At 39.3% G+C, this 26,782-nt stretch overlaps 1 pseudogene; it reads right to left on the reverse strand.

Annotated features, from left to right (window-relative positions):
- Window positions 1-8,797: 8,797 nt before the first annotated feature.
- Window positions 8,798-9,673, reverse strand: LOC148012061 (phosphoribulokinase, chloroplastic pseudogene; annotated as a pseudogene).
- Window positions 9,674-26,782: the final 17,109 nt, after the last annotated feature.

The following is a 26,782-nucleotide window of genomic DNA, read 5'->3' on the forward strand; positions in this document are numbered from 1 at the left end:
CTCTTAAGGCGCCCGAGTGACACTTGTTGATTTTTCATAATTTTTCAGATAGTCGTGCGGGTTGACACAAGTTTTCGGCCAATGAGGGATGCCAAGCTAGATGCCCAGAATTTTTCAGAGCTCAATTCCGAGTCGAGACGGGGAAATGGCCAAGAAACCGGTCAAGATGCGAAGAGGTGGACAAAAGTTTGGCCAAATGAGTGGTGACCTTTGGGCATTGGACAACTTATTCCACATGAAATGTGGCATACAAATCGTGGAGAGAGTGTGGATGAAGAAAACGTGATCAGGGAGGCGCCGAAAAATGCGCCCCCTTGTTGATCATGGAGCATGGCTGTTGCAAACAACCCCCATCACTGATCATTGCCCTTGCTTCCATCCTGGCTGCTGACTCTATCGCCGCCTCTCGTGTGTCAAATGGCGGTCTCTATGAAGATCTCTAATTTCAATCTTTCTCTCTCCTCCCTCTCTCTCCCCTAAGGGCAAATTCATGTGGTGAAGAAGAAGAAGAAGAATGGATGATGGATGCTTGTCCAATGAAGACCGGATTGCTCCGTGGTGTAAGAAGATTGAAGATTGCTGATTGTGGACTGTCATCAGCATTAATGGTGGCTGGAAATCAGTCCCGAGACATGGCAAATAAAAACCCGCAACCCCAAAGAACGGTAATCTCATTTTTACAAAGGAAAATGGTGTTTTTATGCAATTTGCTTCATGAATACTTGTTCCCATGAGATGATTATGCATTATAATGTTGTTTGCAATGTCTTTCAACTGTTTATGATCAGAAAATCAGGAAATCATAAGTGTTGTGGATGAAATTAATAGTGTAAATCCCGTAAAACACACAAATTATGGGGAAATTGGGTGTTTTTGAGATATAAATGGAAAATATAGTAAGACACACCAACTAAACTTGTGTTTTTGCTGCAAATGAACCTAAAGGCCTTAGCCCATAACTCATTTTGATTTTTCAGTCATTAAATATTGCAAAAAATACAAGAAAAATAGGAAAATTGGAGAAAAATAGAGAAAAAATGGATTTTGAGTGCCGAAAATTAAGGAAAAATAAGATTCATGTTTGTGGATGTATGGGGGGTCTGAAGTATGAGGTTTAGCCTCAGTTCAACCCTACCTTTATGTTTTAGTGAGTTTTTATTGCTTTTCATATAATAAAAACATGGAAAATGAACCCTAAACCTATGCACCATGCACAATCTAAACGGGTGAGGAGGTAGAGTGTATGAGAAGTGTTTAAATGCTGAATAAAATGATGAAAAGCTTGCTTGTTTTTGTGCATACCATTTAGGTTGGTGGATAATTAAAGATTAAGAACCTAGTAGCATGAGGGTTTCTCGGTACTAGGTTCATGCAATGCAGCATACGAGCAATAGTTGAAGTCATTGAAAGAAATGTTTTCCACATGTGCACCAATGCTGATTTTCTCAATTGTTTGAGCACGTAGACATTCACAATTTGCATGAAGCATGAATGGTAAAGAGTATCAGACAATACCTCCTGGATCCATGGCAATTGCTTTCTAGAGGAACATGACCAACGTTAAGTGAGTAAGGTTGTCCAAGTTGTAGGCTAGGCATTGGGTCTAAGGGAAAGAAAGTGAGGGAAGGTACATTCGTGGATACGATCAATTGGTACCTTGAGTGGAAATGTGTACGATATTATGTTATATATGTTTAGCGATGCATCGAGGGGCCAATCCCCAAGGTGTAGGAGAGTCGCAGTGAGGTAGCGGTAGTCAGCCATGGGAGGACCTCCTATCGTTGTGCTTCATGCTATTTGGCAATGTGCTAGGGACTCCCTCTGAGGAGTGTTAATTGGGTTAGAGTTGGACTACGAGACATGATACAAATGCAAGATGTTTAGGAAGATGATGCATGTGTCATCTACGCTCCTAGCCACGAGGCCGTGGGGTTGTTGAGCGCATGATAGAGGTCCGGCTAGTGCATGAGCCAGTGCCAACCTATTTTAGGTCCCATCAATATGATCATTTCTTTTGCCATGTATAAGTATTACTCACTTGAAATGAGCTCCTACACTCCAAGGCCAATAGGAAGCATATGTAGAAGATATTTATGCCTTTGATCACAAAGAAGCCATGGAGTTACTATCATTAGGAGAACATTATGGGTTCACACACCTATGAATCAATAGTCATGCAAGGTTTTTTCACATAAAGAGTAGACTTGTAAATGCTTTTACTCAGCTCTATGCACCTAGGTCAGTGCTTTGCACTTAAAGTACAACTTCTAGCTCGTGGCTCGCATTGCTAGCTCTAAAAGTCTTCAACACCTCTTGCCAAACTTATCACCTACAAGCCTTTTTATTTTGTGTCAAATTTCTCCTTCTCTCATCCACAAGTGACTTATAATCAAAAAGTAATACCACCATGTATACAAATGTTGTTGAAAAAGGTAATAGCGGAGTACCTCTATCTTGTTGACCTGCTTGGAAAACTGGCTACATCTATTTTGGTCCCTAGACCATGTAGTGACTCATGAATTTCACTTGCACCATGTACTACAAATGCTTGTGTTCGCACAACTATCACCCTAGCATAGAGCATGAATCTTGATCCTACTAAGGTGCTACTCAACTTAGCTTAAAATATGTGCATAAGAAGGCTATTCCCTAGTACTCCACAAAATTTTTTCTCAATCCAAATGGCCAATGTGGAAAAAATGATGGACATCCTTCTTAAAAATCAAGTCCTCATGTGCTTGCTTGTGAACCACATGCCTATACATATTGAAGGATGCCCCATGCAACTGCTAGTCATGATGAGTCATACTAAAGATGTTGCCCAAGAAGAATGCTAGAGCACTTAGGCTTATCCCTAGTTGTGCACTTGCCATAGAAATTCAGGATCAATTTCAAGTCGACAAAATCAAATAAAAATGCAACTCTCAATGCCTGTTTTAGAAGAAATTGTATATGCATTGAGTTGAAAGTGCCTGTAGGGATTGTCAAATCATGAGCAATGTAGAGTAGCAATGTACCACCAAAACAATTCAATCGAATCCAACTCACTGCAACAACATCTCTATTCTATCCATCATTCTCTAATGTAACCTGGTCTACATCCAAAATTAGAGCATCACCCCCTCTTGTTTAAAACCCTACTCGAGACAAAGTTTCACATAGCTAACCACTTGAGGGTCCCAACCTCTTGATTGACATTGTTACTTATCATTGTGTGTTAGTAACTAAAACATTCGATTTGAATTTTGGATCCTCTTGTTAAGTTAGGTGGGACCTCCTCAAAGATGCTCCATATCAATTTTACTTCAACTATCTCAAATCTAAGCATCAAAAAGAGACGGTCACATTTATTTAGGACAAAAATAGATGCACCTTTATTGATGACTACTGACTAGGATATGCTGCTGTTTTCCACAAGAATCTCTCAGTGCTAGCCGAAGTTGAGCTAGCCCAAGAGTGTTGTTGATTGGTCCTAGTCTGTTGCTAAAATCTTGGATGTGGACGTGGAGAGAGTCCTTGGCACCTTGCTTAAACCATTCATTGAAGGGGAGGTATTATTTTTGTTCAAGTCTATGAAGAGGGGAAGTCCCTTAACATTTATGGGTTTTAGGTAGAGCTCTCTCTTGCTTTGCAACTTTCAAGATGCATGCTTCAAAGATTTGACTAGCTCAAGTTATTGAACCATGAGTATCTCAAACCTTTTGGCTCTAAGAATTGTGTATATGTATGTATGAATACAAGAGTAGATGTAATGCTGAGTAATGTGTGTGTGTGGACTCTGGAGGGGTGTGTGTGAGTCATATGTATGAGTATGTAAAGAAGGAGAAAGGATAAGTAGTATGTAACATGTGTCTATGTATGTACTATGTGTATAAGTACATATGTACATGTGGCGAATGTTTCTTTTATATATATGCTATAACTTATAAATATTGTGGTGAATTTAATATATTTCTTTCAAAATTTGTTTCACATGATGAATGGCGAAAGAGCCTTCAAAATCTCAATATACCTTAGAAATGTTGGCGAATAAAAACTTTTGGAGTTATAACTCGACCTACTCGAGTTTCGAAAAAAATTTGAAAAAATAAAAGTATAGCTATTTTGTGACATATAGCCACTAAAATTATCTATGGTGTGCAGGAAATTTTTTTAAAAAAGGAGGTTTGACGGCGGGGCTGGTGCGAGTTGGGGAAATGGTGGGAAAGGGGGCTAGGGAAGAGGGGAGGGGAGGGGAGGGGGGTTGTTCAGTGGGGTTAAGGGGGAAGGGTGGGAAGGGGGGCTTAGGGGGAGCTGGTGGGGTGGGGTGTTTGAATGGTGGGGGGAAGGGGGGCTTACGAGGGGTTGTGGGCCAACAGTGAGCATGCAACATGGAATAAGGGGGTGGCACTTGTGGCGAGACGACAACTAGCGGGCGGGGCGGGGCCCAAAAGTGGGAGTGACGTGAGGGCGGCACCGGGTGGCAGCCTCCCCGAGAGAGAAAGACAAAAAGAGAGAGGAAGAAGCCATGAAAGCTTGGAGAGAGAGATGAAGATGAAAGGAGACTTGTATCATAATCTGATCCTCCAAAAATCCTTCCCTAACACCTTATATACCAGCCAATGTAGCTAGTATTTCCCCATTATTAAATCCCCCTCTCTTACATTCCATCCCCACCCGAAGGTTTTTGCCCTCAAAAACAATTTGGGCACTTTTGATAACTGGGTAGGAGCAAGTTAGAGTACTACTCTGTTGTATTATTATAGGAGTATACTAATGAATGAAGAGGTATTATTGTGTATGATGGGCCATTGGGGTATGTACGATACATGGGCCTTACTGGGGAATTATAAAAATGAATTTTTGACCCAAGAATCTTGAGTAAATGCAAGCTGCAGACAATGGACAGCAAGTTGTTTACTATAAATCTATCATAACTTTATGTAGGAGACTTTGATCGGGGTTGCCATATGTCAAAACGGAGCTCTCGAGGAGCACTTTTAGCCCATGTATGACATCAATTACTTTTCATAGTATAGAACAAAATTTGTTTTGAAAAAGAGAGTTGTTTGCAGTCAATTTTGAGAGAAAACAGGGCCATAGTTAGCTAGATTCCAGCCAAATATGCTTCTAGTAGGTATGGAAACTCTTCGAAAACTAAAGCTGGCCTCCAAGAAGCTTCCTCAAGCAGTAAAACTTGCAACTTAATCAAGTATTCCATGACGGAGCGAGAGCAAAGATTCTTTTCCCTTTGTCCTATGACTTTCTCGAGTATGTATTGAATGATGCATTCTTCATCTATCGATGGTAGCTCCTCAACATAATCCATTGATGATCCCATGATTTCCCACGATTCCCTCAACCAAGTTGCCTCCGTGGGTGCTTTTGTGTGGTTCCTGCCGCCCTATTGGACATGTGCTGTGAAGACACCTTGGTACCTCTTGCAGCCAACCACGACACATGACGTGATATTAACAATCTACTTCACTTTTCAACAACATGGCTAAGTTTTTCTAACTCTACACTTCTTGTTTATTAGTGACAGTCATGTTTTTAAGTGTGGAGACATCAGGGGTGGGTCTACCGTGGGGTCCTAGGTCCCTGTTGCTCGGTTCACCCTTTTCGTTAAGGTCTTAAGTGTGGGGACGCGTCCCTGCGCACCTACAATGCATACCCTCTTACATATCCCGATTGTGATCATGCATCTATGCCATGACCTAAACTTACCCACCCACCCGTCCTCTCTTACCCCACTCCTGAGGATGTTCCTTCCCCGTTTCTCTTTATTTCTTGTTTTGATGTTTTTTCATGTGAATGCATTCTACTATCACTGAGACCCACATCCAAACTTATAGCCCTGATCATCCCTTAGATTGGTATAGATTTCCTTTTTATAGCCCCTATTCTGATTGATGGTTCAACAATTATTAATCTTTGAAGAATTTTATTGAAGAATTTTACGTCACCTTGACGTGCGCCGATGTGAATGTGTCTCTTTTGCTTCGAAACGGCCAATGGATATGACAGCCCTGACGTATACCTTCCACGTGACATTTTTCATTTTTACTGTTAGTCATTTTTAGGTACGATTTGTCAATTATTAATTTTTGCAAGTTTTCGTGTCTTTTTCATGTGTCTTTTTGTCCTTTTTTCCATGTGAGCCTGCCTTATTCTCCTCCAAACTTTATTTTGATTTGATACCCTTGTTCGACCCTCCTTCTTACCCATTGTTCCTTTTTACTCTGCCCTATTTTGACTACGAATTTTTTGTTATTACTTTTTACATGTGTTTTCGTGCTCCATTTTATTGTTTTTCCCATGTGAATGCCCCCTCATGTCCCCGAAAATGTGTTCTGATCTAACCGTCCTATCATTCACACTTGTCTCAACATTTTTTCTTTTTATTTCCTTCTGTTCCGATGAACGGATCTCCCACAATTAATTTTTGAGTCTAGTTGCGAGTGCATTTTTATTGTTTTTCCCATGCGAATGCGTTTTACCTCCCCCAAAACCGTGTTTTCCCTTATCCATCCAATTTGACACATCACTACAGACCTTTTTCCTTTTCATCTCATCAGGTTTCAACCTACGTACTCCTGTGTATTAATTTTTACATCTTGACTTGAGTATATTTTTGTTGGTCTTTTCCATGTAAAGAGGTCCTATTCCTATCAGAATGGTGCTTTGATGTGATAGGCTACTCTGACATGTCATCTTGCATACTTTTCCTTTTTTTCACATTTTGTTCTGGTGGTCGAATTTTTCAAATTTAATTTTTGTCTATTTTTGCATCCTAAAGTTTCGCAAGTTTGCGCGCGAACACCCTCATTTGCATCTTTTCACATGCATGACGCATTTGAATTGTTGTCCGCTAACCATTCGTTCCTTGTTCGCGGCACTGCAAATTTTTTTGCCCCCCCGCTTGTGCCTGCACGTGGGATGAGGGGAGGGTTTCTCTGCTTCTTTTGCTTGATTGATTGATTTATTATTAAATAATAATAATTTTCCCCCTCTAACTACCATCCCATGTCCCCTCACCCCCTCCCTCTTCTCTCTCTCTCTCTCTCTCTCTCTCTCTCTCTCTCTCTCTCTCTCTCTCTCTCTCTCTCTCTTCACCCTCCCCGACCCCTCCTTGCTTTTGCTCTCTCCCTCTCTCCATGTTTCCACTTGCTCCTCCTCATTCTCTCTCTTCCTCATTCTTCTTCTCTGCCTTCTTCTTCTTCTTCTCCTCCTCCTCCTCCTCCTCCTCCTCCTCCTCCTCCTCCTCCTCCTCCTCCTCCTCCTCCTCCGTCATCGCCACCCCACCTTGGGCCATCGCCCTTTGCCCCACCTTGGTTCGTCGCCCTTTGCCCCGCCTTGGACATCCTGTTGCCGTCCGCACTGGCAGTCCGCCACTGCTAGGCGCTTGGCACCATCCTCGTTTGGCAGGAGCTCGCCAACTGCTGCCCACCAAAGCCATTCCGTCACCGCCAATTCCGCCACCGCCAAAGCCGTTTCGCCACCTCCAAAGCCGTTCCGCCACCACCATAGTTGTTCCGCGCACCCACTGGCCTCGTTGCCAGCCCGCCGCCAACATTCACCCGCCCTGTGGCCACTATAAGAGAGGGGGATTTAATAATGGGGAAATACTAGCTACATTGGCTGGTATATAAGGTGTTAGGGACTTGATTTTTGGAGGATCGGATTATAATACAAGTCTCCTTTCATCTTCACCTCTCTCTCCAAGCTTTCATGGCTTCTTCCTCTCTCTTTCTATCTTTCTCTCTCCTTTTCTAGTATTTCTCTCTCCTTGTCACTCTCTTTCTCTCTCTTCCTGCAGTCTCTCTCTCTCTTTTGCTCTCTCTCTCTCTCTCTCTCTCCCCTTCTTCTTTCTCTCCTGTCCTCTTCTTGACAAGTGTTATCAGAGCTCTAGTTCTGATCCATTTAGTTACCTTACATGCTCATTTACCATCCTTTTCAATTTAAATCCAAGAAGCCACAGGTACACATGTACAGACATGACATGGAGCAGCAGTGCAATTACCAAGGATTTCTAGGCCATAAGGACTGCAGGTCTAACGCATTAATGGAGTCATTGGACCAAGTTTAGAGGATGGAAGATTGGATTTGGTATCTCGTGGGTCTTTTTTGGCCAATTTTGAAGGTATTTTCTTAGAAGACAGTGGTAAATGGAGTAGAAGAGGATAAAAGTCCTGGTTATTTTTCAGGAAGAGTTCTCTCTTTCTTTATCCCCAAGCTCTTGCCAAGCTTCCATGGAAGATATTGGCCCATTCTTCCTCCCATCTTCTCCAATCTAGCAATAACAGGCCAGTAGAAATAAGGACCAAACCTTTTCTCATAACATTGAGGAAGAGCTTAGCGTGGATCTTGAAGACTTGAAGTCGCATCTCATGGGATATGTTCAGGAGTAGGTCCTCGGAGTCAACCACCCCCTTAACGAAGCCTATATACTCAAGAATGAGCTCCTCACAATTATCCATGATGAAAAATCTGTGCACATAGAGCTTAATGTTGCTGAGTTTTTTCTTTGTATCAAACAGATCAAATGGAGCTCTCACTTAGGTACAAATAACACTGCCTTGAATTCTAGCTGACCTTCCACAGAGAAGTGCTTTACAGAGCAAGATGCCCTTCCTAGTCGTTGATCAAGCTCTTGTAGAAGGCAACATTCTCATCCATGGTGATCTCTTCCGGTTTCCTCATCCAGATAGGCTTTTGCATGTCATTCTTTCAATGCTATAACTGTTTGGAGCAAAGTAGACGTTGCCCATCGGCAAGTAGGCATGGCAAAGAGGAAGTTCTAAATGAAGTTAGCCTTCTAACAATTGGGCAACATCGTAGTCTTATCAAACTCTACGGCTGCTATGTGGAAGAGTTCATAAGGATCTTTGTTATGATAGACATATATGAGCTCCTCGAGCTTTTCAAATTGACCATCCATCTCCAAAACGGTAACCTCATTGTCATAGTATGTGTTAGGACCATAGAAGAACTTGATCCCTAGGTATGAGCATGCCAACTTTTGACCACATGGAATCCAAGAGATGGTTGATTCCTCATCAAAGAGATGCACAGGGGTGAAATTTGGAACTCCTTCCTTCATTATCATCTTTACTCTTAGCACCTTGCCCTCATTGTCATCTGGGATTAGTTGGGTAGGCATGACCTGGATCACTACATCCACGTATTGCTTCTAGGAATCTATGTATGCATCAAAATCTGGTTTCCTTGCATCAATGCTAGCCTTGAGGTTCTAAGCTCTGGCCGCACTCTACCATATCACACTAAATCTTCTGCGGAAACTTAACCTCATCACTAATATCCAGGTAGGTACTGAAATCTAGAAGTTCTCGGCCTCGCGCATCAAACATGGGGTGTAGACCCTCAATCACAAAGATTTTAGGAGGCAGAATAGTCTCTCGAGGGTCAAGAAGACCAATGACATGGTTGTAAATAGGCTTCTCAATGGGCTCGCCTTCCTTGATACCCTTGACCTGCTCATACATGAGATCAAAGTTGTTGGCGCAAGGATCCAATGTGGTCGCTCCTTTCTCCTTGCCACCTGACAGTGCCAGCACCTTGCTGAAGGTTTAAGGTAGAGGGCATTCCTAAGGAGCTTCCTGTTGTGACAATGCCATCAACTTGCTGAAGGTTTAAGGTAGAGGGCATTCCTGAGGATCACAATACCTTTCATTTCAAGGCATGAAATTGTTGAAATTGTTATTTTTATGGAGGTTAGTTCAGCAGTTTAGACATCACACGATTCAAGGTTGGAGATCATGTTGGTGTTGGGTGCATGGTGCACTCATGCGGCAAATGTGAAGCTTGCAACAAGAGAAGCTTGAGAAATTTTGCCCGTAACTGATTTCCAACTTCATCAAGCATCATAAGGTACTTGGTTCTTAGACTCTTATTCTCTCAAATTTATCCTCTTGCTAAGCCATAACCAATTGCTTGAGAGAATGCAAGAGCTTAAGTAGGCATTAGGTGATAGATTTGATACTTGACTACTATCCAATTCGTCACAGTCATTTTGTTTCACTCTCATTGAATGGGTAAATTCATGTTGAAACTCATTTAAGATTATTGGTTCTGCTTACCTTAACCAATTGAGTTATTGTTTCTTGACTGAGCCACTTATTTTTTTTATTTTTTTTAAAATCCATTCTATAAGGGTCATTGCTTGGTAGGCCCTACCCTTGACCCCAATTTTCCATTCCTACTTTCGAATGCATCTCATGTTGGGTGTTTAATTAATAAATGTCTGCCATGTATATTCTAGGTGAGGAAAAGCGTGATGCCAGGCATGTTGAGAAATCAAATGATGTATGCCTAGAAGAGGCTTTGTATAAGAGAGATGACAAAAGTTGTATGCTCCAGAAGAGATGTCCAAAATCCCATAAGCACAGAGAGGAAGAGTGATACTATCCAAAAAGGCTATATAAGCATGTACTTGACAATCATTTCGATGTAATGGCACTATCAATTTGATTCACTCAAGATTGTGTTTACGAGTCCAAGCTAATCTATCTTGGAACCTAATTCACTTGAGTTACAATCTCTCATTCTTGATAATGTATCATGTGTTCGATTTGCATCCACCATAGTTAACTAGCTCTAGATCCGTGTTTATCAACATGGTATCAGAGCCATGGCTGAGCTAGATAGCTAGTGGGTATAACTTCTTAACATTTTCTTCTTTCTTGAATATTCTAAATCAGCTCATTCTTCTCCTTGTACAAGCCTACTTCCCATCTCAATATCTCAAGCTTCAAAAATTCTTAGAGGCCTTCCCTTCAGCACTCTTCTTTGTCTCATTAGCGTGCGCCCCACCTCAAGAAGAAGATTGTCTGCTACTGTTTAAAGTGGTTTTTGGTCTGTTTTTTTTCCAAAACGTTGACTTTGTTATGAGGCGGAACTAGAAGCTGTAACAGGAAGAGATAGAGAAGAAGTGATAGAGCTTTAAGCTCTAAAGCTTGGCAATGATTTGAGCCTTGCTTCTCTGAAATTACAAGTAATTGAAGAAGCGCATGAACGTGGTCGGAGGGAGATCAATGAGGCAAGAGGATGAAGTGTGGCTGGATTAGTGGAAACACATGAGCTCGTCGGGCAGAGGGGCGCCGGGCAGAGGGGTGGCAGCCGCCAGGGGAGCAGCCGGGAGGACGCCTGCAAGCAGAGCGGCCAACTACTACTGATGATGGTTTGAGATATCAGACACTTTTGCTGAGCAGGCCAAAGGAGGATGAAGACTGGTTGGAGGATGCGTCTGTTGCTGCGCAGAAGGCACGCACGGGCTGGACAACAGGCACAAGTGCTAGGCGGACTCCTGCATTGAATGGGAGGAGGGACACGGTTTTGAGCAAGGCTGCTAGTGCGGGAGAGGCTCTGTGGAGCACGGCTCTGCTGAGCTTGATACTCCTCCTGTGTGCGAAGCAAGCGCACGAAATTTGAGAGGCAGCCATGCTGGGTGGACTTCCAGCAACTCACGATTAAATCCTTAAAGGCTTTAAAGAGCCTTATCTCTAAGGCTTCAATAAATTTTTTTTCAAATACCCTTGTTCACACTCCCACACTCTAAGCTATTCACGGTGATCTTAGTTTTTAATATCGATTTTCTACTCCATCAAGTTTCTTTAGACACTAGAATTTGGTGCCATTTCTTCAAAATCTGAAGCACTTGTACGGGATTAGACACTGCCATTGAGCAAGATTGCCAATTGGTAAGACCTTCCCGCATGAAATTATTTGCTTGCACAATTATTGAATCCCTTATCTTCTTGTAAAAAGGATAGACACTGCCTGAGAGTTCTCGTGGTAAGACCTTCTACTAAAAATGACTGAAGTGGAACATATAGCAAAATTTAATGGTGAAGGCTTCCATGCCTGGAAGGAGAAGACCATGTACCATCTTATGCGGAAAGACTTATGGGACTTGTTTGAAGATGATGCAGATAACAAGAAGGAAGATGATGAAGACGGGTTCATTGAAGAAGACCAGTTCAAATCCAAAGAATGGAAGAAGATGAATAATAAGGTACTAGGCATCATTGCTTGGGGATTAAGTGATGATGTGCTACATCATATATCTGGCATTAGAAATGCTAAAACCGCCTGGGAGGAACTTGATAAAATGTTTGGTACTCAAGCAAAGAATTCAAAGGTAAAATTTCTCATGCAGTTTTATAAACTGGATATCAAAGACAGTGCTTCTATGACCATACACATTAATAAGTTTAAGAGTTTAAAAACTCAACTTGCATCTCTTAAAAAGAATATTGAGGAAGATGAAGCAATAGCCGTACTACTTGCAAGTGTAAACAAGGATCCATATGAAAATCTTGTGTCCACTTTGAGTAATGTTCCAAGCCTCACACTTAAAGATATTGAGCACTCACTACTTGATGAAGAAGGCAAAGTAAAAACCAAGAATGCAAAAGACAATGTCTCATCATCTAGGGACAATCTTTTGTACACCAAAGGAGCTGCTGGACCTAAAGGAAGAGGTTGAGGATTCATCAACAACAATAACAAGGATCGGATTACATGTCACTATTGTGGTAAGACTAGCCATGTAGCCAGTGAATGTTTCCACAAGAAGAGAGCCCAAAAATGGCAAAGTGATCATCACCAGAGCCAATACATGGAAGAAAGAGAAGAAGAAGAATATGCTTCCACTACCATCAACAACTCTGACAGATTGTTTTGAAGAACTTTCATTGTATCTTTCATATGTTTTTCCCATAGTAGATCTTTCTTTTCCTTAGTGAATTTAATTTGTACAACCCTTGCCAAGATGTAAAGTCTCAAGCTTTAACTTGACTAGGCTGCCTACGAGCTAGTCTTCCGGGCCATGTTATCATGAAGGGGGGGCAATAGCCAGCAAGTGTAGGGACTCATCATTTGAGGGGGGGTGTTGAGAAATAAAATGATGTATGCCTGGAAGAGGCTTTCTATAAGAGAGATGACAAAAGTTGTATGCTCCAGAAGAGATGTCCAAAATCCCATAAGCACAGAGAGGAAGAGTGGTACTATCCAAAAAGGCTATATAAGCATGTACTTGACAATCATTTCGATGTAATGGCACTATCAATTTGATTCACTCAAGATTGTGTTTACGAGTCCAAGCTAATCTATCTTGGAACCTAATTCACTTGAGTTACAATCTCTCAGTCTTGATAATGTATCGTGTGTTCGATTTGCATCCACCATAGTTAACTAGCTCTAGATCCGTGTTTATCAACAAGGCAAGGTGGCAAGACAAAAGAGGGGTGACCCCCCTTGCCATCAAAGACCCTGAAGGGGTGCACAACCCGGCCCGAGGGAAACTTTGCCCACCTCCCGATGATCCAGAGCCCGAAGTTGCTTGCAGGTGCAGGTATCCACTTAAAGAATTGAGATATTGACTTGGCATTGATGTATGGATGTATTATTGGCTACAAATGTATGGAAAATACTATAGAGGATATATTTGCAAACATGAGAATACATATGTAGTTAATGGCAGTGAATATGATGCTTGGAATGTATGGGAGATGCCTATGCATGGGGAAATTATGCTAAAATATGTTTATGACACTCAATTCTGGAATAATGGTACAAATAGTGAATTTGGATGGTTGGGCAATGTATTATGCCATGTCGGATGACCTTCCAGTCATGCATTGACAAGTTGATTCTTTGCAATCCCTTTCTTGACTCCTGCAAGGTGTTGTAAGCGATCTGCTTGCATTTACAGAAGGTCCTTCTTCGGTCATGGATGCCCCTTCCAAAAGGTGTGTCTAATATGAAAGGTCACCAAAGCCACTATATTGACTCTTCATAGCTCATCACTATCACTTCACTCTTGTCTTCCCTTGAGTGTTTAGCAGCTGCTTCTTCCACTTTCTTGAGCTCTTTTGAGCTTACATTCACCTCTTTCCAAGGCTAGAAAACTTTCCCAAAGTCACACATACATTCTACAGAATACTTATAGAAGCATTCAAAACATAACAGAACAGAAACATAGGATCTACAAAAGCTCAACAAAGGGTTACAGAAGGTCAATAGAAAATATCAAAACCACATCACTTATACTAAAACCATTCTAAACTATGAAAAAACATTCAATGAGCTTTCAAACATTCTCAACCTTCATCAATCATTACTCCATGCTTCATACAGAAGAAAATAAGAACAAAACAAAAGCTTAATAGAAGTTATCAGAACATCACAGAGCCTCATATCTCTACTAGAAATCATCATGATCTTCCAAAACATAATCAATCTCATTCAAAATACTCCTAAACACTTCCAAAATAATCAAACATCACTCAAAATCCATAAAAAATCAACCATTCATGTCTCAAAAACAACAAAAATCAACCAAAAAATCAAGTCAATTCAGCATCCAACAATGGTCCCCTTATTTGGGAAGCATTCAGTAAGAAGGTTCTTACTAATTTTCTTATTATCCAATTCGAGCTTTAAGTGCAACGATGGGATGTTTTTATGCAAAAAGCAAGAGACCATTCCTCAATACATTGAAAGATTCTAGAATACATTGTTGAAACTTCAAATGGTCAAGCTTGTAGTCAAATCAAATTTTAAAAGAAACTATATATCTCACCCTCTGTCATTTTGCCAATGTGAAGTCAATCTTTTTAAACCCAACACATTGGATGAGGCTATCTCTTTGGCACATGATACCAAAAAGAAACAATCTAAAGATTAGCGATAACTTCTAACTTTCAGGGGAAATAATATGGGTAACAACAATTCTCATTTTAATTCTTTTTGTGATTCCAACTTTCAATTTGGAAAGACTCGTCTTAATCACTGACCTTGGATGAGAAATTTTTATAATAATGTAAGCCAATCTACTTCAAATTCTAATCCCAAGATCGATAATCTACCTACTACTCTACCTAAGTTATCTAAACATAAAAATATTAATCTAAGTGTCTCAAATACAAATTCCAAGAACGTAATTTGCTATAAATGTACTTTCTCTAACCATATTGTGAGTTCTAGTCCTATGGGAAACACTCATGATTGGAAAAACCCTATTGCACATTAAATTATTTTGGAGCTAATGAAGCAACTGAAGACCTTGAAGTGATGCTTGATTTTGATGAAGCCACACTTATGGGAGAAAACTCTTTGACAAACTTGCTGGTAAAATTTCTATCCATGATTTATTGAAAATGAGATGTAAAATCCATAATAATGAAATGACTATTTTGCATTATGACAGACATACACATGACTTTGTTTTAGAAAATGTAGTTAAAAAATTGCAACTCAAAATTGTTTCGTCCACTTATAAAATTAAGGCTACATTTCTAGGAAAATGACATAATGGAACTAAATAAGTACATGGATTAGAAATTTGCATCGGAGCATATAGAGAAAAATAAAAATTTCTAGTAGCACTGTTATAATCTACCAATGTACTTTTAGGTTTGCCTTAGTGGCATCAATTTAATCCTAATATTGAATATGACATGCATCCAATGCATATTCAACATGAAGATAAAATTCTTTTTCTTGAAGGACTAACAAACATTGAGTTATACCCCTTAATTAGTCATATTCAGGAAAAGCGTGTCATTAAAAAATAATCTAAAGCTTTTCTTGTATTACTTAATGAAGTTAAAGCTGCTAAGTCTTAGTTGATCATAAGATGGAAAAAAAAAATAGATTAAAGATTCTGATTGTTTTTCTTCTGATTTGCCTCTTCAACTTCCTCCTTCACAACTCAAGGATCATCAAGTTGACCTTTTATACCTGGTAGTCAACCTCCTTGTAAAGCTCCTTATTGCCATAATATGATAGAATTAAAAGAAATCCAAAAACAAGTTGAAGGAATATTAAATAGAAAATTAATCCAACCTAGAAGTTCATCTTTTGGAGCTCCCTTACTTTTACTAAAGAAAAATAATCAAACCTATTATATGTGCATAGATTACAAAACTCTAAATAAAAGTACGGTTAAAAACCGATATCCAATTCCTCGTGTGGATCGTCTATTAGACAAATTGCAAGGTGCGACTATGTTCAACAAGATTGACCTTAAGCCAATTATCAAATCAAGTATGCATGGCTTGACATTTATAATATTGCTTTTAGGACCCAATTTGGCCATTACGGTTTTCTAGTAATGCCCTTTAGTGTTACTAATGCAACGACTTTTAGTAGAATGATGAATTGAATATTTCTAAGATTTTAGCATTGTGTTATTATTTTTTTCGATGATATCCTTGTTTTTAGTAAAACTAAACGAGAACATGAAAATCATTTATCTTTAGTCTTTAGTTTACTAAAACAAAATCATCTTTTTGCTAATAAAAAAAGAGTACTTTCTTTCAAACAAAAATTAAATATTTAGATCATATTGTATCTGCTAAAGGAATAGAAGTTGATCCATGCAAAATTAAGGCTATTTAATATATGGACTACGCCCAAGGCTATGTTGCCAAGAGGCACCTACACGAGAGGATGAGTGCCTTCAATGGTTCACCCTTTTGTGCACATTGATGGGATGAGTGCCGCGAATGGTTCACCATTAGCGCATGGCATGTTTCTAAGAGCAAATTAATTTTTTTCTTGGGAAAAAGATTGATAGAGATGCCTATCCTTTTCGAGCATGAGACTTGCAGGTGTGAACATAGGTGAAGCCATACTTAGGTGATGCCATAATATTCATATCTCAAGTGTTAACCTCTATATGATTTGATTATTCAATGGAGTTTCAATGACTATTTGATTTATTATGGATAGCTGTATTTATTCAAAAAAAAAATTCTAACTTGATTTTTTGAATTTTTGATATAGCTGATGTGTAGAGCAAGAGGAATTGGATATATGCGACAAGTGCAATTTATTTCAAAGACTTCTTCGTTAAATAGACGCATCGTCATTTATTCTAAGGCATATGTACATCCTCTTTGTAAATATTTATTGATACTTGAGATTTTTAGAAGATATACTGAAGATATTCTACAAATATTTTATGGCTCTCAATAGTTGTGAGTCCTGCAAACTGATTGTAACCATCTATTTGTTGAGAGAGAGACAAAGAGAATGGTTGGAGCAATAGAGAAGAGCATTATACTCTCATCTCTCTTTTTCATACTATTCCATAACACATATATCAAAGTGAACACAACACTCTAAGGTCTATAGACCATTCATACACAGCCTAAAGTAACCAACTTATTTAATGTCCCACACTTGCTGATACAACTGGACACAGCTAAGACTCTGTTGGTCACACACATGAGCTTGAAGTCTCAACAGTCCCCCTCAAGATCAAGATAAAACATGTACACTAAGTAGCTGTTGAAATTGACTGAACTTATCTTTACCCAAATACTTGGTAAATATATCTGCAACCTGCTCATCAATCTTCACATGTATAAGGTCTACTTTTTGTACAAGAACCATCTCTCTAATAAAATGGTATTGTACCTCAATGTGTTTAGTCATGGCATGATAAATTGGATTTGTTGCTAGGAGTACACTATTGAGATTGTCACATACAAGGTCATTGGAGCATCCACCTATATGTCCAAATCAGCCATAAGCTTAAGCAACCATGAAATCTCACATGTTGCCAATGCAACACCCCTGTAGTCTGCATGAGTGCTAGACAATGCAACTGTAGGTTGCTTCTTGCTGCTCTAACTAATCATCCCACTTCCAAATCCAAAAGCATAACCACTTATAGATCTACGATCATATGGGCATCCTGCTTTCCCCATGCATCCAACTAGTGTCAAGGGCTTATCTTCCACATACAGCATCCCATAATCTATAGTGGACATTATATATCTCATAATCCGCCTAACAGCATCCAAATGTGGCTTTCTGGGCTTCCGCATGAGCTGACTTATGAGCCTAAGAGCATAACTCAAGTCAGGCCTGGTGATGGTCAAGTAGATAAAACTTCCAAGAGCATAACTCAAGTCAGGCCTAGTGATGGTCAAGAGCATAACTCAAGTCAGCAGGCTTGGTGATGGTCAAGTAGATCAAACTTCCAACCATTTGCCTCTACATTGTCACATCATCAATTTCAGCTCCAATGCTAATGTCCAACTTGACATTCTGATCAATAGGTGTATCTGGTGGTTTACATTAAACCATGCCATATTTCTTTAGCATTTCCATGGCATAGTATTTCTGGAGCAGCCATAAACCATTTTCAGCCTTGATCACTCAATATCCAAGAAATACTTCACTTCACCTAAGTCTTTCATATCAAATTCAGATTTTAGCATTTGCATAACATGCTATATTCCCAAGTTATCATCACCTGTGATTATCAAATCATGAACATAGATAACCAATACTATCAAACCTTTATCTGTCTTTTTCATAAACAGACTATGATCTATTTGCCAACAATGAATCCCAAACTTTGCAAGTAATTACTGATCCTTGCATGCCTGGCTCTTGGAGCTTGTTTCAGCCCATATAATGCTTTTTTTAGTTTCCATACATAATGCTAAAAATCAAGGTGTACATACCATTTAGGCTGATCCATATAAACACCCTCTACTAAATCACCATTGAGAAATGCATTCTTAACATCCATCTGCTGCAATTTCTAGCCTTTCGCAACTATCAATGTGATCATTGTTTGTATGGTTGCCATCCTGGCAACACGACTGAATGTTTCCTCATAGTCTAACCCATACTGCTGAGCATATCCTTTAGCAACCAGCCTGGCTTTATACCTCTCTACACTACCATCCGACTTGCATTTAATCTCGTAGACCCATTTGCAGCCAATGGTCTTCTTTCTTTCTAGCAGTGGCACAAGATCCCATGTTCTATTTTCAGCTAAGGCATATATTTCGTCATCCATAATTGGGCACCATTTTTTATCCATCATTGTTTCAGTATATGTAGCAGGTTCTTTGACCTCCATCAGCTTTGTCATATCAGCATAATGCTTTGCAAAGTAACCACTATAAGTTAGTCTACTATCCACAGGGTACTTGACTCTCTGCGAGTGTCTAAGCTATGGTGCACTACTCAATTCCCCTATCTCATGAGGTAGAATGTACCTATTTTGCCTAGTGCCAAGCATATACACAATCAGAATACCAAGCTCACTATCTAGACTATCAGTTGAGTCATAGCCTGAAATCATCATGCCAGGTGTCATCATACCAAATGCATCCTCAAGGACTTTTTCTTTCCCTTCGCCATCCCTCACGTCATATCTCCCCCTCACTGACATTGTGGTGTTAGTGGACGATGAGCCAGAGCTCCGCAATCTCCCTGTCCATGGAGATAGTGTCATACAACTAGGGCCTATCAATGCAGTACTCTACTGCAAATCAATTGTAGAAACATGTGTAGAAGGCATATCCAATGGCATTACAGTTGGTGATGTATACCAAGATGCCATCTCATCAAATATAACATCTCTATTGATTAGTGTCTCCCGAGTAGAGGGATCATAGCATTTATATGCCTTCTTCTCCTACAAATAATCAATAAAGACACACTTATGTGATTTTGGATCCAGCTTCTTACTCTTCTCATTAGGGATGTGCACATAAGCAAGGCAGCCAAATACTTTCATGTGACTTATATCAGGCTTGTAGCCATACAGCTTCTCAAATGGTGTCATATCATAAATACATGCAGTGGGAGTCTTGTTCAAGATATACATGGCTATCATAACAGCCTCAGCCCAATAATAGAGTGGCATGTTCTTCCCATTCATCATTGCATGCACACCTTCCATTAAAACTCTATTTTTCCGTTCAACTATCACATTCTTTTGTGAAGTGTAGCTGCATGATGTAAGGTGCCTACGTATGTCATTTTCAATCCAGAAACTATCAAACTCATTTGACACATACTCCTATAGATGCATTATAGGATGGTCCCCACACATCAAAGTGAACCAACTACAACAGTCGCTTACTATTTCTTACATGCTTGAAAAATGGCAACCTTGACTGTTTACCAAACTAACAAGCATTGTAAACGTGACCAATATCTGTGTAGGCAAACTTGGGTGGACCTATAGCAAGTTGTTTCTTCTACATCATTTGTAGCGGCTGGAGATTAACATGCACCACACTTTTATGCCATATTTCTAAATCTCTAATTGTGCCCGAGCCATGGGTAAACATGGCTCATTTCAACTGTGGCAAAGTGGCATCAAGAGTAAACATCCTGGCATTCCTATGACCACGGGCAATCAATTTGCAGCCATTACCAAACTCCTCAATAAAGCAACCATGCTTATTAAACCTAACCTGCAAATTCTTCTCAGTCATCTGGCCCACAGACAACACATTTTTAGTAATTGAAAGGACATGTAGTACATCATGTAAATTCTTCTTCTTACCATCATGGATTACCAAAGGCACTTTGCCTTTATGTTCAATGCTATGATGCATGTCATCCCCTATGCATACATAGCCATTCCTCTCAGACACCATGTCAATAAACTAGTCACCATGAGGAGTCATATGATTCTATGCCCCCATATCAATATACAAAACAACATCCTCAATAGACTTCTCAACAGCCCTGTCTTTCACATATGTCATGGCAAACAATCTATCCCCACTAGAAGCATCATCTGTCTGACTGGATGATGCACAATGTCCATGTTGCTTGCCCTTTTGATTGCCTTGCTTCTTCCAGCAGTCCTTGGCAAGATGATGGTATTTTCCACAGTAGTGACAATCCTTATCCTTATTATGGATTGTCAGATGGACGATGTTGTTGCTAGGAGCCTCTACCTCTAGGGCTAGATCTCCCCCTGCCTCTGAAATTTCCACCTCCTCTTGCATTTGAACCCTACTGGTTATTATGACCGTAAGATACATATTGTTGGCCTCCTCTACCATAACCATAATCTCTACCACAGCTACCACGACCACATTGATTCGAATAGAAGACAACGTCCTTACTCTTAGAACTGTTAAAGCCTGTAGCCAAGCCAAGTTTAACTTCCTCATGAATAAGCAGTACAACCAGCTCATTGAAATCTGACATTTCAGCCCACTTAGAGATGGAAGCATCAAATGACTTATATTCAGATCCCAAACCATTTAATGTCACTCCAACCATGTCTTCATCCTCAACCTGTGTGCCAATGGATGCCAAATAATCTGCAATAGTCTTAATCTCTGTGACATAATCCTATATAGATTTGCCTTTTCTCTCCATGTTGTTGAATTTCTGCTTTAACTGTATCTTCCTGGCGCTAGTAGTTGTGCCATAACACCTGATCAATATGTTTCATGCATCTATCGGTGACTTGCAGTTCATGATCTGCATTCCCATAGCATCTGAGATACACAAAGATAACCAGTGTAGCACCCTACGAGCTCTTTCCAACTAGGCTCAATGCACTTGTCTTTGATCAGTTGTAGGATTCCTCTCTGGGATTTCAAGTTCAGCTTCAACACCTGTCACCAAATCCCATTATCCTTTACCTATCAAAAAATTCTCCATGTGGAACTTCCATATGGCATAATTATTGCTATCAATATTTTCCCCCACTATCTAGGTTATATTGTTGGTTTTGTTTGCATTTGCCATGTTGCAAACAATGCATGACTACCTACAAACTAAGGCTTCTTAACTAATTAGTTTCAGTCTTACAATATAATGACATTTTTCAGCATCAACCCATGTTTAAATCAGTGTATTTCAGTCCATGAACTTATCAAAGACATTCACAAACAAGTGATATAGGATGTAGGTACACCAGTCAATACATAGATCATGTAGTTGCTGTAAACTCTATGACATTCAACCTCATTGCCAAAGATATACATACAGACTGAAATCTGCAAATTGTAAATAACTAGCAATTCTTTCACAACAAAAACAGAGATGTATACGTGCCATACATGCTTCAAAACATCCAAAAAAATTTGCTATTTCATGTAGGAGTCTATACATAATTATACGGGCACTATTCAGTTCATGTACATCAAGTGCAATTGTCAAATGTCCTAGTTGTAGATTTAAATCGGCCAATACATAGCTCAACCAAGGTTTATTCTAGCTCAAAAGATCCTCAAACCACTTCATACATGTACTACTGTGTGTAGGGGTCAATACATGACCATACAGACAACCATAGACACTCTGTCTTCAACAAACAATGTCATAGAATGCATTCCCTATTTGTAACTAGCCAAGATAATATCAACGCATTTGTTTCCAGCTCAAACTTTAGCTTTCATGAGCATTCAATGCTCATCTCAGTCCTCCAGACATTCAGCAAACATATGCCATATCATACACTTGATAGAAGCTAACCAGTGTTATGCAATGCTTCAGGACCAATAAGTACTTGATGTCCACCATTTTATGACAATTTTCAGCCTATTATACACTTCCAGATTTGAGTTATTTCTTCAATAAATTGCAACTCAAATGCATAAGCCTCAATACATATGTCTTCCAGGATGTATCTACACTTCAATAGAGCCAAGAATGCATGTCAGATAGCTTCAATGCTTCAACCAAGATCCAGTGTATGTTGTATATTCACTGTTTACAGCAGTTCATTCTCTCTTCCAAGTCTATGTACCTATGCATAACCTTCAAACTAAGCTTCCATTAATGCATTGCCATGTTAGGACCTTCAAGTATCTTCCAAAGTGTGTATGCAAGCTGTAGATAACTTGAGTAGTGATTATTTTATTGATTAGTAGCCATGGGGAATAGTTTGGATAGCAGGCGCAATCACATGATGCAACCTAGGGGTGTATTCAACAAGTCTTCACAGCACACTGATGATCAGTGCTCTCTTTAATGTAGTCAATGAAGCCTCCAAACGCTCTCTTTAATGTAGTCAATGCAGTGCTCTCTTTAATGTAGTCAATGAAGCCTCCAAACGCTCTCTTTAATGTAGTCAATGCAGTGCTCTCTTTAATGTAGTCAATGAAGCCTCCAAATGCTTCAAACAGGATCCAAACAACCTCTCCTTCAAGCAAGATGAAATACCTTTAGCACATACCTTGTAAAACAACAATGGCAGGCAGCTTGCTATTCACAAAAATCCTTGGCCTTCAGTCTTCAAGTCTTCTTCAAAAATGCTATCCACCACAAAGCCCATTCATGGCTCTGATACCATGTTGAGAGAGAGGCAGAGAGAATGGTTGAAGCAATAGAGAAGAGCTATATGCTCTCATCGCCCTTTTTCATTTTATTCCATAACACATATATCAAAGTGAATACAACGCTCTAAGGTCTACAGACCATTCACACAGAGCCTAAAGTAATCGACTTATTTAATGTCCCACACTTGTTGATACAACTAGACATAGCTAAGACACTGTCGATCACACACAAAAGCTTGAAGCCTCAATGCTATTCAGTTAACTCAAACTCTTTTGAGAAAAGAGTAATTGTAAAGGGTCTATCTTTGGGCAAAGCAATATTTATTTTAATTTTATAAATATAGCATGGAGGAGATGCCCACTCCATGTACGAGGGGATATTGCACCCAATAGTGTGTCGCTCAATTTTTCTTTATTCTTCTTTAAGTCTATTTTTAGTTTTATGAGTGTGTGGTGCTTTCAATTTTCATAAGAAAAGAGATTAAGAAGAGCTTCTTATGTTTGCTACATGCAAGTCTCACATCCAATTTATGCAACATGATTGTTCCTTGTTATAATCTAGATCAACATTTTGTACATTAGGTGTCCCTGTAGGTTCTTCAACATTAGCCATGATCTAAAAAAATCAATAATAATCTTTATATGAGTGTATTTTAATAAAAGTATCAATTTAATTGAATAAAGATTAAAAACTAATAAACACATTTTTTTGTTTTTTAACTAAAAATTTGCAAGTATCCTATAATCAAACACAACACAAGTACGAGAATCTCAAGCCTTAAATCCGTCTCTCAATTGTTAAGCCTCTCACTCAAATGCTTGTCTAACTATGATAATAGTCAAGCTACGGAGGTGGGGATTGAAATGAGTATTTCAATGTGTGTTCCAGCCAATGTAGAACTTAATGTCAACTTAAATAACACTAGCAGTAAATTGTAGGACTTTCTTATTTGTATTGTGAGTGTGAGTACAAGCCTCTAGCACTACAAAAGTATAAAAACCACAATCTAAATCCATTTTTTGAGTGTGAGGCAAGCCTCTAATACATGCAAAAGCAAATGTTTTATTGCTTATATTTACTATTATAGTGTTAGTGTAAGTCTCAAACACTAGCAATAGCAAATCCAAGTAAGTCTTTTGTTTGTGCTATGAGTTTGAGTGTAAGTCTCTAACCTAACATAGCACAAATTGTTATCCTCATATCTCAAATTTAGAGTGTGGGGCAAGGCTCTAACACATAGAAAGAGAAACTAAATTAAAAAATACTTTTAAAGTGTGAGATAATCCTCTAACACAATCAAAAGCATTAAAATTTAATAAATAAAAATAAAAAATATTCTTGAAGTGTGGGATAAACCTCTAACATAGCAAAATTATTTTTAAATTAAATAATAAGTTTAATACTTTTGAAGTGTGAGATAAACTCTAGCACAATAAAAGTATTTAAAATTTATAAATAAGATTTTAAAGTTAAAATAAATAATAATATAGAAATTACATGGCAAAGTAGACAGAATCTGAGCAAGGAGTAGAGAACACATAGCAAATATGAGAATAACAGAGCAAATATGAGAATAACAGAGACTACTTTAATTTCAAACGAACCGATTCAAAGATGGCTCTATCCATCGTCGTGCGCTTCCACCATTGTGAAGCTTAGATGGTGATCCAAAGAGATGATAGGTGAAGAGCTTAAGGGTTGTTGTAAGAACTCTATATGGGTGAAAGATACATTGATGATGGCTTTAGAGGGGTCTTCTTTTTACAACTCGAGAAGGTAGTCCGATTGACATGTCTGACCATATTATGAATCTTTCCTAGTCAGCTAGAGAATATTCCATGAAATATTCCCTTTACCATCAAGATGGGGACATTTTTCTCGGATCCCCATCAAGGGGGCACTGATAAGAATTAAGGATAATTGTAATTTTAGACTTCCACAAAGTATAATTCTTACCATCTAACTTGCCTTCGTTGAAGATTGGTGGCGAATCCTCAGTGTTTGAATTGTCGATACAATAGCAGGAGCACCTAATATGCCATCACTACCTAATGCAACAAATGACATTTCTCCTCTTCATTGTTGAAGCCCTTGCCTCTCACATACTCTTCAATCCTCAGAGCTCCCTAGCTTTTATACCATGTGGAGACTACATGGCACAGTGAATAAAATCCAAGCAAGAAGTAGAGAACATACAATAAATATGAGAATAACACAAACCTGCTTTAATTTCCAATGAACTTATATAAAGATGGCTCTATTTACCCGTGCACTTCCATTGTGAAGCTTAGATAGTGATCCAGACAGACGATAGGTGAAGAGCTTAAGGGTAGCTAGAAGAATTCTGACTGTAGATTGGCGATGGCTTTAAAGGGGTCTTCCCTTCATAGCCTATGAAGAAAGTCTAGTCGTCATACCTAACCATATTATGAATTTTTCCTACTTGCATAAGGAATATTCACTTTACTGTCGGGATGGGAGCATTATCCTTTGACTCCCATCAAGGGGGGCGCTGGCCCCCTAAGATCCCCCCTCCCCCCCAACCAAGGGCCACTTCTGCAGGCCTGAGTTCCCAAAATAGGGGTCCATGATTACTCTCACACCCCATAAAACTCGATCTATTGTGCCTCGATTTACAAAGGTCACCTTTTTGCCATGTGGTCACATAGACCTCATCTAATACACAAGCCAAGACCCACACAATGTTTGCGCTCACACATGGCTTCTCCTCATAATGGTGGCCTTTGTTAAGGAGAAGACTGGGGAGAGACAATACTTTAGAAGAGAGAGAAGAAGTGAAAAGAGAGAGAAAGAGAGTGATGAGGAGAGAGAATGGAGAGAGAAAGATAGAAAGAGAGAGAATACACCAGAAGAGAGAAAGAGAGTGACGAGGAGAGAGAAATACTGGAAGAAGAGAGAGAAATATAGAAAAGGAAGGAAGGAAGCCATGAAAGCTGGAGAGAGGGAGAGAAGATGAAGGAGACTTGTTATTATAATAATGATGTAAAAAAATGTCAAGTCCCTTACATCTTATGTACCGCTAGTGCAACAAGTATTTTTCCTCCATTATTTTATTCCCTTATTTTTCCATGTATTCCCCATCTCTTACATTCCATCCCCACCCAAAGGTTTTTGCCCTCAAAAACAAAATGGGCACTTATTACAAAATAGGGCAAGGCAGGGTAGTCCAAAGTACTACTCTGTTGTATGATTACAGGGGGTTATTCAATAAATCATGTGGGGGTTATGTATGTATGTTGGGTCATGGATACAATGTGATGTATGGGCATGATTGGGGAATAAGAAAAATCCAATTTTGACCCATATTCAGTAAGGAATTGAGTGCTGCAGATAGTGGACGGCATGGTGTCTACTACAAGACCCGGTTGTTGTAAACTTGCAATAACTTTTGATAGGTAACTCCGATCGGGTTTTTTGTCACATAGAAATGAGCTTACTTTGAGTACTTTCAGCCCATGGATGGCATTAAATGTTATCCATAATTCAGAATCAAATTTGGTTGAAAACAAAGAGTTGTCTACAGTCTTGCCTGCACTAAAATATAGCCATAAATAACCAATCTTCAGCCCCAAAAGAGACTACCAAAAGAGGAAATTGCCCACAATATGGATGCTGGTCTAAATGAGATCCTAAGCAATCCATTAACCTCCTGGATCAAAAGGTATTCCGTCATAGTGATTGTCCAAGAGAA

Source organism: Lygodium microphyllum, chromosome 27 (assembly GCF_053477565.2).
Source record: "Lygodium microphyllum isolate KBCC chromosome 27, Lygodium_microphyllum_v1.1.10, whole genome shotgun sequence".
Lineage (NCBI taxonomy): Eukaryota > Viridiplantae > Streptophyta > Polypodiopsida > Schizaeales > Lygodiaceae > Lygodium > Lygodium microphyllum.